Source organism: Drosophila montana, unplaced genomic scaffold (assembly GCF_035044405.1).
Source record: "Drosophila montana isolate Dmon_TW-CO22-7 unplaced genomic scaffold, ASM3504440v1 contig_2178_1, whole genome shotgun sequence".
In the NCBI taxonomy this organism is placed as follows: domain Eukaryota; kingdom Metazoa; phylum Arthropoda; class Insecta; order Diptera; family Drosophilidae; genus Drosophila; species Drosophila montana.
This window is the reverse complement of record NW_026997075.1, coordinates 1,195,770-1,209,226: the sequence shown is the minus strand read 5'-3', so window position 1 is coordinate 1,209,226 and position 13,457 is coordinate 1,195,770. Positions and strand designations below refer to the sequence as shown.

Here is a 13,457-nt window from a genome sequence, read left to right as displayed (position 1 = left end):
AGAGTTATTTCTAGAAAATTTCTGATTTTTCTAAAATGCAAAACTTAAATATTATTTATTACTTTTTCCCGACAGATTCGTAATTATGTTGGCCGAATACATGAGTTATTTAGTTTGTGGCAAGTTGTGCAACAAGGAGACATCAATTTCTGTCCTTATTTCGAATACACAATACAAATCCAGGTATGTTAAATAATTCATAGCACATTCTTGCAGTTAGCATCTAATCTCTTAGCCATTAAATAACAATTACAGAGAGAATAAAGTCATTTCGGTTATGTTTGGTTAGGCATAAGTCAAGATTTTGCATTTCTATGGGTCATATGAATGCCAAGTATGTACATATATACAAACATACATATCAATGTGTATGTGTGTGTAGGTGTAGGTGTGTGTTGGTGTTTGTGTGTGTGTGTATAAATTTGACTGTTGGTAGCTTTTCCGTTTCGCTGAAACTGTGGCGACGCGAATCCGAAATGCTTTTGCGTGTGGCAAATACTGAAATGAATACGAGCTTGGCAGGGGGGGGGGGGGGGGGAGAGGAGGGCAGGAAGGGCTGGAATCTGGCGTCAGGAAGTGGGCAAGCAAACGGCAAGGATCCGCGTGCGCCTCGTTGGCTAAGAGAAAGAGATTTATGCCAGCTACAACAGCAACAACAACAACAACAACAAGAGCAATTAAAACAGCGGCAATAACAAATAAGAATGTGATAAAAATAAAACAAAAGTGAGAAGCCGTCATCACCAAGAAGGTGGCACCCATATCACCACCCACAACACCCACACCCTCTACCTTGACGCTCACGTAGTGAGACAGCAGCCGCCCGCTGCCTGCCTGGCAGCCTGCGTCCCGCTGCCCATTCTATGCGAAAAAATGGAAATAAATGGCGACGGGCGCTTTTAATGACGCAGCTGTAAACACTTTGAAGGCGTGGGCCCACTTGGCAACGAAGGGGGTGGGTGGAGTGGGAGGGGGAGGGGTGGTAGCAGGACGAGTCGTTGGAGAGAGCAAGAAGCATCTGAGACATGTTTGCTAGTGTCCTAAGCGTTCACTTGAAATGTATTAATAATTGCCTAATGCATGCCTAATTAGCCATGCAATCTACTCACACATCTAAGTGAATCATAGTGTGTGTGTGTGTGACATCTCCTATAGTTTAGCTCAAAAAAGCCAAATTCAAAGCCAAGTTTTCGCCTTTGCGCTGTCAAACAATTTTTGATAACCAAACTTTTTACCGGCACCCGAAAAAAAAAACAAATGCGTATAAAAAGCAAAATACCCAGGCACATGCCTCTCCTCCATTGGGTTATTAGCGTTTCGCTTTCTCTCTCTTTCCCTCTCTATCTCTTTCTACTTACTTCTCTCTCGCTCTCTGTGTGCTTGTGGCGCTGTCGCGCTCTCTATCGCCATATGCCCAACAAGACAAACGTTCAGTGCCCGGTGCTTTTTACTGCTGCCAGCAGGAGAGAGAATTTCCCAAGGGAATTTTTTTATCGCATGCTATAATTGTATGATATCTAGCCTTGCTTGATTCACAAACGTATTTTGACGTACTTTATCACATGGTCCTATGAGACATCCTGGCATTGGGATCCTTAGTCATAAGGGGCTTGAGAAAAATATATACATTTTTTAATGGTGCTTATGAGTGTTTGATATTAACAGCGAAGTTAGTGTAAATAAACTCAGCATTTGGGTGCTGCAGTAAGATATATATTAGATATCTGAAAATCTTTCGGTGCAGCATGTTAAATAGCTCCCATGGGAAAAATCTGTTAGATATATAAAGGACATCTTACAACCCAATGAATACAAACTTATACTTATTTATGTTTGTCTGTGTAACTGTATGTCGAGCTGTCTGTCGATCTATATTATATATGCTATAATTCAAGATATATGCTACGATCAAGAGACATCAAATATAGTATGTAAGTACTCTGAAACTATAAACAGATCAAGTTTATTTTACTTTGCTCTAATCTCTTTGAAAGTGTTGAATACTTTTGTGCAAATGTATGTAGCTAGCCGGAAAAACAAAAATCCAACATTACATTTATATACATACATGCATGTATATTTTTGATCAGGTCAACGGACCAGGACGATTTTTTTTATCATTTTCAAATAACTAAACCATTTTTTTTGTGAGTGTACTCTTAAAGCAATTATGAATATTTGTAAACGGCAACTCCGAGTTGGCCACAGGGTGTCGCCTAGTCGGGCACACGCGACACTCGCATTCTGACTTTCATTCGATCTGTCTGCATATAAATTAGTTGAGTATACTGATTTTTTCAAATGAAGCTATTGAAGTTCATAAAGTAATTGGAGCGTTTTAACTAGTCATTAGGAAATAGCATTAAAGCAAAATATGCTCTTATAATATGTAATAGTATATTTTAATTGCTACGCGATTGCGCTGGTTGGTTTCTTTGTGCTGAATTTCATGGCATTTAAACAGCATTTAAATGAAATTAAAAATTCATGCGGAATTTAACGGAAAAACAACAAGAGAGCAATGACAAAAAGCTGACGCATTGCTGTTAAATGACAGATAAAAAGTAGCTGGCAAAACAAAATGGCGGGCGGTAGGATGGTCAAACCCCCCCCCACCTCCCTGCCTCAGGGCCCAGAGGCCCCCGAGGCCCTGGGAACGAGTGGCGTGTGCCAAGGTAAATAATCCAATTAAAATATAAAAAAGAATATGAAAACGTTAAGATGCCAAAAGCGCATTAGCTTCAAGTAGCGATAGCTAAGCCGTCAAATGTTTATTTCAATCCAATTAATATTATTGTTGTTGTTGTTATTTGTTATTATTGTTGTCCTCGTCATCCAGCCGCTGGTTTGACTATCAATCTGCGGTCTGCACTGCGCTGCCACGCCCACGCTTCACGAACAGATCCACTCGAATGCCTGAGAGCTGGCAAGGCTGATACAAGGTTGAGTTGCGCGCGACTCCTGTATAACCTATGTGAAATATGACTGGCTATGCTCTGCAAACCCTCAAATTGTATTATCTCTGGGCCACGCCTTCTTTTATGGCCAGCTCTTATTGTCAAGCTGCTGATGCTCTCATTGTTGTTGTTTTTGTTTTTTCATGTTTCAATATGTTGTGTCCGTGGGGCTGTGTAATCTGATTTTAATGTTGAATGTCGAAGCGCGTCAGGCTGTAAAGTGCATAATAAAATTGTAGAAATTTAATTATGCGCAATTAATGCGCATTAAATGCAGCAACAGGATATTCAGCGACTGAGTCCAAATGGGGCGTGGCAATTGCCCGATACCCGATTGCAATGTAGGCGCTAGCTCAGATGGATGCCATGGCTGCCAGCTAATTGACAGCAAGCAAAGTGGCGGAAAAAACAAAAAAAAAAACGGCTATATACGGCACGACGAATATATAATACCCTTGTGGACATATGGCTTGCAATTCATTTTCCTGGGGCTTGGCAAAAGTATGGGTTGAATAGTGAAGCTCGCAATTGCCCATAGAGCTTTATGATATAGTAGTCCGTTGTTAAATGTGAGCGGCACGGTATGATATCTTGATTCGATCATTCCTATGGCAACTAAACGAGAGAGTGCTTCGATCCTGCAGATTCCCAATTATGTATTGCCTGCAACAAATAGACGAACCTATGTAAAGTTCCATAATGGTAGCTTTAAACAGACGGGCCTTGCCAAATCGACTACTCTGTTGATGCTGATCATAAGTAAATACATAATGGACTTATATTTTTATGAGAAAGTTGTAATGCCCTGAATAAGGGTATAAACACAGATGTATAGATAATTAATGTTATTATCGACCAGCTTTTGGTCATTTCACATTTTCAAGCTTCATTTAATAGATATTATCAAAAATATTGTCTAGCAATTAATTTCGAATCGACACTTAAATAAAGTGAAAATTTAAGAGCGTTAAAAAATTACAATTTACTATTTACAGACAGGCTAGTCGATGCTCTTTATCCAGTACTACGTATAAATTTCATTGCTGTAAGCAAGATCTATATATATATATATATATATATATAGACAAAGCCCCCGTTCCGAATTGTGTATTAAACATTCGTTCTTACCTAATCGCCATGTTATCTTCCATCGGAGAGAAGTGCTTTTCCTCTTGCAACATCCTTTTAACTGGAAGATAGATACGAATGTCTGTTTAGATACAAACAAATTTCACTTGTTTTGAACCCAGAATTTTAATTTGTTATTGATCGAACCTTAAACCGAAAAAAGCGAGGCGTTGGTTTACAACATGAACAAAACAGCAGAAAACGTTTGTTGGGTGTAGAGCTAGTCGTATATTTATTTACGATAACTATAAACATTTGCATAATTAATAAATAAATAAATCCTTTGCCTTGATGAATAGAGATCAGTATTTGAAAATATTTTATTTAAAATGTTGAACCTTTGGCCTACGGCCAGGCAGCTTCATAATCAAATTCAAGCTGAGCAAAAAGTAAAAAAAAAAAAAAAAAAAAAGTTTTCATAAATTCTTTAAAACTCGCCAGCTACCTGAACATGACTAAAAGCCGACGGCAAAATGGAAATTGCATAAAGGGTAGCTTATGAGATGGGGGCCAGAGTACAGCACTATAAACATTTGCATTTGATTGCGTTTGCCACGGTCAGATAAGCGAAAAAAAAAACCAAAAAAAAAAAGAAAAAAACAGGTTAGAAAAATAATATAATAAAATAAAAAGACCTATCATAAATATTATGTGTGTAATATAATAGGCGAACGAAAAGAAAAACAGCAGTTTTTATGACAACAGTCACATATCATTGGCGTCAGCTGCTCGTAATTGCTCTCAGTTCCCAGAGCGGGCTGCTCTATCTATATGTAACATATAAAAGAGCTTGACCTGACTAACTGACTGGCCACGCACAGAATAAATTGTAAGAGCTGGATAGCAGAGATTTGAAGTGGGACCGCTCTTTGGGTCAAAAGTGACCACATCAACAACAATGTAGCCCTATAGGTCAAACTTGTTGTTAGGTGCGGCTTAGCTTCGGACTAACAAGCGGAAAGTCGCCGGTTTTAAGCTAACAGCAAACTTTGTTGTTTTCTTAACTGCAGTGCTGTCTTTGGCGGACCCCTGCCCATTAGTCTCTTGAGTAGCTCGGTGGGTTGAGTGAAGGACAACATTTGCGGTTCAAATCTCCGCGTGTACAAAAAAGTTGTTTCTCAATGCATAGCTGGTTGCGATTCGAGTGGCCTTGCATTTCCCAGAATAATTTCAATCAGTTGTTTAATTCTTTCACATAAAAGGGAAACAATCAAAAAAACATTTTTTTATATCAAATTTACTTGAAAATTTTTGAATTGTAAATAATGAATAATTAATCTACGATGTCAGTATTTTAGTAAACTTTTCTTTTATCTTCCTTTATTAAGGGTTCTCTCTCTTTCTTTCTCTATCACATTGTCTTTGATGTTGGTCGCCTTTCTATGCGATTTTCATGATTACAGATATGACGTAAAAGAGTGTGTAGCTTCTTTCTATCTAAGTTGAACACTCATGAATTTATTTTTTTTTTAAATGCGCATTAATTTAAATCGCAACTTTGCACAAAATCCTGCCTCTAAAAAAACAAACGCTACGCATTCGATTGAAAACTTCTGCTACACGAGGCATTTAAAACCCGGCTTGAGATACTTATTAAGGAAATTTAATTTTCCATGCAACGTAGAGACCTAGCCATGAGCATGGGTCGTCTTGTGGATGCGGACTGGGTAAATGTATGTGCGTATGAGCTCGTATATTATATTATATGTATGGCTATACGATGTACGGCTCCAGTTGGCCATGGAAAATGCTGCCCGTGGACAAGTCAATGGCGTACAATAACAATAGCATAAGTCAATTTTAATTGACTTTTATCGAGCGCATGGATTTTTTGTTGTGGTAATTGGAAAATTTGTTATAAAAGCTTCGCGTCCGGGAAGAAAAAAAAAACGCGCGCCAACGGGACTGTGGTCGGTGGCGGGGCCAGACTTATTAGTGCCATTTGTTAGATGATGGTGTAGCTAAAATATGACAGACGCGATCGCGTAACAGACAGGTCCTGGACGGTCCTTCAGTTTGGCAGTTTGGCCACAACTCTCGCACCACATCGCACACCGCACACCGCACCGGCAGACCGTCGCTCGCTCATTAGCGTGTGGCCATAACAAGTAGCCGACCGGTGGGCCATTCGGGCAGCGCGCAACTTATGCAAGTTACTTTACCTGGTGTCACAGATTTATGTCCAGCTATTAATCAAATCTCCGGCACAGGGCACAGTGGCAGTGAAGTTTGATTGCCACTTGGTTTGGCTGGACAGCAGCCCAAAATTTATGTTAACTGCCTGCCTGAACTGGCATTCAATTTGAAATTGGCTGCGAAAAGTTGAGATTGAGATTCTTGAAATATGATCCAGTCGTTCGGTCGGTCGGTCGGTCGGTCGGTCGGTCGGTCGGCCAGTTGGCTGGCTGGTTGGCTGGCTACAACGATGCTTACTTTAATGGTTGGTTAGTTGCTTTTGGATGCTGCCCGGCCAGTGTGTGTGGGCCCCATCTGATGTGGCGCATTTGATTTGCCATTTCTCAGAGCTGCTCGTTAAATCTGATGGTAGTCTGTCTATCTGTCTGACTGTGCGCCCTTCTATTAACGATAATGCAGACAATTATGCACAGCCTGTCTTTAACTTTATACTGCTGCTGCTGCTGCTGCCGACAGCTGGCTGCATTTTAGCTGAACTGTGTTTACAATGCCACAACCAGTCCTGCTGCTGTAACCAGTGTCAAAGTTTTTCTAGTTATATCTAAAATTATTACGAATTGGCAAAATTACTTGCACAACTTTTGCGTATTCTGGCATAACTTTTACTTTATAGTCACAGTTTTCCGAGCATTTTTAGTTTGCCTATTTTTATAATCTCTAAGTAATATATATTTTCAAATAATTCCTTTTTTAGTATGTTTATTTAGTTATATAATCACAGACTTTGTTAATGCAAGTTGGCACTTTTTAGCCAAACTTTTCAATTTAAAATTCACATCTTGAAAGGAGCTTTTAAATTTGACTTTAAACTATTAATATTTGCTAGTACAGAAGATTTGATAACATAAATATCAACAGTTCTCAGAATATCTTTCAATCCCAATCAATAAAGATTTGATAAAAAGTGTATATTTTTTAAAGAAAAAGTTGTGTAAAAATAGACACCAACAAAATATTTTTTATAAATTCTGTTATTTCTTTACTGCTTTTTCTATCAGCAGGTGTGCATATTCCAATTTAAAGTGAGCTTGAAGCTATTAGCATTGGTTAATAAATAAATAAATAGCATATATATTTATATATACCCAGCCATCATTTCATTGGGAAAGTTTTCTATGTTCTGACATTTTCTAAAGCCCACAATGCACCATAAAAAAGGCAAAATAAATGAATTGATATTATTTTCTTTGTGTGCGATTGCGAAATCCAAATATTCCCAAATATTCGACAAAGCCAATAAAAGCTCTAAAAAAAAAGCTGAAAATTTCTCTATAATTTTGTGAAAAAATGCAATTGTTTTTATGCATGAATTTTCATAAAAAATATACATTTCCATTGACAATTTAATATAACTAAAAGGAAAATCAAAAAAAATGTAGATTATCGAATCCTTTGAAGTGAGATGTTAATTTTTTAATGTACGGATAGCCTTTATCGGGGTGAAACTGGATGCCAATCAAAGCAGATGTTAACGATAATATTTTATCGCCACTTGAGTGGCGAAAAGGTTTAATCTGTAGTGGAATGCATATCATTCAAAATGATAATTATGATAGTCATCATAAAACTAGCCTACTCACATGCGCGCCAGCAGCTTGTGGCATGTGATGATGAGACTCATTGTGTCCTAGTTATGTCATTGCTCATCAGCGCCGCATTCCTCTGCTGTGGGCCAACAAATGGCAGGGCCTGTAAAGGCGCTGCTGGAAAGTAGGCAACGCTTTTTTCTTCCATTTTTCTTCCATTTTTTTTTTTCGGCTTGACAAATTGACGAGCTAGCATGTTTGGTTAGCACATTTGCATATGCTGCACTTGTGCAAATAAGAAGAGGTTGGTGCCGTTGCCGCTGCCGATGCCAGTGCGTGTGTGTGCGTCAGTGTGTGGGCTACTTAGACTGGCAGTGCACGCTGATTGGGGCAAGCAGTGCAGCTTGTTTGTCTGGCGCCTCCACATGCTGCAACTGTCACGTCATTGTCGCTTTGAGCAAGGCGCCGACTATGGGCAAGGAACAAAAAAAATGCGAGCCTGCATAAGGGTATGCGGCACATCAATCACTCGCTTCCCTCGCTCAGTTCACTCCATTTTGATATCTGTCACTCTACGGAAGCGTACAATAAATGTGAATCAATATGCTGCATTTCCGTTACATCAAAAATACCCTGCAACCGGTTCAAGTATTTACATTGGGGACTCACATGTTTTTGGTTAACCTTTTAATAGATACTTTGTAGCTTATGCTTTATTAATTTAAAAAAAGGATTTAATTTAATTATCTCTTTTAACCAAATTAACGCACTTGCGGGAGAACTAACTAATATATACATACTCAGGACCCATAAGTTAAGTTATGTTAGGTTTAGATTGGCAGCGCAACGTGTTTAAAACACAATAACCAATGCACTGTGAGGCTTACTTGAAATTTTGAGAATCGCATAGCAGGGCGATATTTGAAAATACATTTTCTTTACTTTTGCAGCGCTGGGTTCTTGGTCTGCATTTGGTGTAAGATAACATACACCTATTTATATATAAATATTCCTAAATCCATGCTCATATACACATGTAAAGGAACTGCTTCCACAGAATCGTCTTGTTCTTCATATCTGCAAGCTCAATCAAATTCAAAAAGCTTCTTTTTGATTACAACAATAATTTAACTTCAAATAAATTGTTAAGCCTAAAATGATTTGGAATTGGTTTATCAGAGACTATAAGTCTATCTAGTTATTACAATGAGAACTTGGAGAACTGAAATTTTAATTGCAACAATATTCAATTAAAATCCCATTTGCTAATCTGGAGAATGAACAATATTCGGTTTTTGTTGGACGAAATTGTTTGTTCTTTTGAGTGAAATTGCAAATACGACCTTTGACCATAGCCTGGCAGCCTACATTGGGAGTTCAAGTGCTTAGCCTGGCAAAATTTAATGCACGACTTAAGTGCCTTCTAAGGACACGAACAAGGACATGGATATGGACATGGATATGGACACTGGCAACACAAGCACAGAAAACAATTAGTTCGTGTAATTACTGACTGCTCTGTGCTTTTAGGAAAGGGGGAAGTGGGCAGCGGGTAGGCAACAAAAAATAAAGTACAACAGCACTAATGTTGCCTGAGAAAACAAAATGAAGTCTGTGTATGTGTGTGTGTGGGTATATGTGTGTGTGGGTATATGTGTGTGTGGGTATGTGTGTGTGTGTGTGTGTGAAACATGTGCATTGCATTTGCATTTAAATGGGAATGACTTGTGCGGGAAAGAGAGAGCTTGCGTTGCATATGCCAAACAACTGACAACTAACAAAACAACAACGACAACAACGACTGACAACGACAAAGAAAACAGCAAAATACAATACAATAAACATGAAATGTATTTTGGCATAGATGGCCCAAAGTGTGCGTGTGTTGCATGTGTGCATAAGTATGTACACATATCTACGTGATTGCAGACAACAGGCCCCAATTGCGAACTAAGGCCTGGGCTGGGCCTGGGCTGGGCCTGGGTCCTGGCCAGACCTTACCCCAAAGCTTGCGCCACGCTGCACAAAATGCCCAATTTGGTCAAACGTCAGTTGGGGCATGCAATGAACGAATGTAGATGCCAGCCACCCAAAGCACCCAAACCCGCAACAGCTCTCTGAGTAACGCCCACATTGCACGCATTTGCAATTTAAACTGAATGCGCATAAATTAGTGGTATTGCCGAACTTACCAGCAACTACTCGCACGACAACAACATCAACAAACGAATACAATGACAGTCATGATGACAGCGGTCACAAAGAAAAAATGAGTGAGAGAGACTCAAAAAGAGACAGAACAAGAGACAGGTAGCGAAACAGATAGAGGAAGAGGTAAAAACTAGCTGGAAAAAGAGGACTAGATCTGAAGGGGTGTTTAGCAGCCAACAGTAGCACTTGTAACAAATTATAGACACAAATACATTTTGGAATAGACATATCTAATTTTCACAGATTTACGAAAATTATATATATTTTACAATAAAAGACACACATATATGCATGTGCTCACATACACACACATATTAATACACATGTGCCCTTTAAAAAACTAGTTATGATGAGTTATGATGCATGAAAACCTGCAGGGCTTACTTGAAATTATGAGAATCGAGTAGTAGGGCAATATGATAAAAATGCGTTATTTGTAATTTGCATCACAGCGGAAAGTAAAGTTCGTATGCTTTTGGTTCAAGGAAACACATGTATGCAAACACACATACACAGTATTATACATACATACATGCATATATACATGTATACATAAATAAATATAGATAATATAACTTGGCCTGCATTTGGTATTTGAGAACAAATATACACAAATACATATATAAACAGAATACGTACTCACACACAACTTTATACATGCACAAATTTATACATACACAAACATTTACAACATTAAGGAGCTGTATAAGAAAAATTACAATGCTGACCTCAACAAATATTAAATTTTTTTTAATTATCCCATATTTGAAAAGAATTTAACTGTGCGCTGAGATACTTATATGCATATTTACTCGATCAAATTTTAGTCTGGGATTCATCATGGCCACTTGAAAAATTCAATATTTTGTGTACAGAATAATACAGGCTATGCAAATAGATGGGCATAGCTATTAGTGTATTAGGCTTGGTTATATACACAGGAGATTGCTTCATCAGATATATGGTATGTGTATGGATATGTGCAGATGGGACCAATTACTGTAATAGGTATACAAGGATATTTATGTAAAGCTACTGTTTGCCAAAGATATCTTCTCATTATTATTTTAATTGATTCCATTTATAATTCCTATCTGTTGCCTTTGCTTGTAGCCTTCCGAAATTTGGTCTTAATTGAATTTGCTGGCAGCGACAATTCTGCAAATATTTTGCAATAATTATACAAAGAGAGAATGACAGGCAGTGCCATAACCACTCATGATCAATCGAGGGTTGCTTTATAAGTAGAGATAATCTGAGAAAAAATAAGTATAAGATGAATAAGTGTAGACAATGACTGGTAACGGCTTTCCTATACTTTGACAAGTAATCGAATCTGTTGGCAAGAGAGTAATATGAAAGATTTTACTTACTTATAGTTGAAGATATGAATAATATATAATTATGGCTAACGGGTATTACTCCGTTTTGCAGGCCCAAATTCTTGCTATACGTACATATGTATATTAAGAGACATATTTAAAAATGGATCAGAAGTCGCTCAAATAACAACAAAAAAGTTACAATCAAAATCTTATGGTTATTTTATGTGAATTTCCCCAAAAATCTTTGAAAATGAGTTTGAGCCGATCGAATGGTAATGGAATGCTTTATACCATTATCTTTCACCAATTTTTCACGCTTGCCGGTGGAAGTTTCCAAAACCGACTCTTAGCGCGCACTTACGTAAGCCTATTGTAGGTCTGTGTGTTGACCATCAATCATTCAATCAGTCAGTCAGTCAATCAGTTTTGTATATATTGAAGGTTCAGTTTGTAAGTAGTTATAAAGCCGCCCTCTCATAGCTTTCATTACTGTGTGAGGTCAATCCGTATTTTAATATATATTGAAAATGCATTGCGCTATTGAGAAGCTTTAATTGATGCGGAAATTAATTGGTTTGGCCAATAACATGAGGCAATGTTGCCATGGTTTACACCTGACTGGACAGACACCTTAACGAGCACATCTTTATTGTTGCTACCGTGTCCAGGAGCTCGACATTTATGAGGTCAAATTGCAATTCATGCAAGTAAATTGCTCCGGGCAGATGGAAATTACTTCTGGAGTGGGGCGAATATAAAAAAGTTGATTAATGTGAGCTATTCAATTTATGCGCTCGCATTTTATGCCCTTGTTCAGGGTATTACAAATGGGTCATGAAGGAAACAACAAAAAATAAACATAAGTATATGTATATGTATATTCTTGATCGGTTTTAACAGCAGCGTCGATATGGCACGATCGAAAAACTATATTACATCGGCATCGTAATACTATATCATATAGATATATAGAAAAAACCTGTTTTGAGTTTGGAATGGAAAAATGTTCTGTTTTTCAAGTCTCTACGGAAACGTATACCATATAAGTGTATTTAAGCTTCGGCGTGGCGCTTTTTCTTGTTTGTTTTCTTTTTTTTTTCGCTTGGCAGTTAAGAATGCGGCCGGTCAATCGAAAGTATGTGGCAACAATTTGTGGCATCTCCAGTGGCATTTGCACGTCAATGTTAAGCCAAATGTACATAAAATGGAACTGGACAAGGCGCTGTTGGGCAAACGTAAAGGCGTTCGAGCTGAAATATACAAAACTGTCTGTCCCTAGCTCGGGGCTGTTGCTGTTTGTTTTGCTGACTTTGTCAAAATTTTGTTGAAAGCCCAACAACTGGAGAAGTGTTTGGCGCAACCAAACTTGACAGCAAGCGGCAAGCTGGCAACCGTAAAACGTTGCTGCCAGCGACATGCCAACAAATTTTAGCTCACTAAATATGGCAATGGGATTTTCGCATCATAAATCCATGGGCTGACTGCCCAAACCACGACCAACCCGCCCCATACCATGACATACTTTTAGCCCAGCTCGCTGCCGAATCAGTAAAATGTTCGTAGATAGATTTACGACCACAACAGAGCGCGTTATTTTATTCCAGACAAAAGTCACAAATACAGATACAATTTGCGCTTCCCATTATCATTTTCATTCGGTGTATATACATACATATTTCAGCGTCAGCATTTTGATTTGCCCAAAAACTTTTTTCGGTTATTGCCAAATTGTTGAATTCCTGCAATTCATTTTGAAAGCCCAAAAAGTGTTTGGATACCCTAAGTACATAAAAATGCATGAGAGAGATTGTTAAAGGTTTAGCCAACATATAAGACGTTTATATAAACGTTCCTTCTTCAGTCTAGTTTATGTTCGAATTTAGGCCGCTCTTTATCACGGCTGCAAACCAATAAAAAAAATAGTCGCCGGTTCGATTTACGTTTTGAGTCAATTTACTGTCTTTTTCCTCACGCTGATAAAAGTTGCTAAGCTACAGTAACAGCATATCAGTTGAAATAAAAGGAATTTTAATCCCAAAAAAAAAAATTAAATTAAATTAAACTGCCTTTTAGGCTCGGTTCGTGAGGCTGAGCTTGAGCCTGAGCCTTGCGAC

At 38.2% G+C, this 13,457-nt stretch overlaps 1 long non-coding RNA gene across 9 annotated transcripts in view; it reads left to right on the top strand.

The window, feature by feature from the left end:
- The window catches only part of LOC135427510 (uncharacterized), a 61,713-nt gene that overhangs the window by 24,600 nt on the left and 23,656 nt on the right, over positions 1 to 13,457 (top strand). For all 9 annotated transcript variants that reach the window (XR_010436074.1, XR_010436077.1, XR_010436076.1 and 6 more), the window contains one exon: positions 76 to 183. This is a non-coding gene — a long non-coding RNA (uncharacterized LOC135427510). The remainder of the gene's footprint in view (positions 1 to 75; positions 184 to 13,457) is intronic.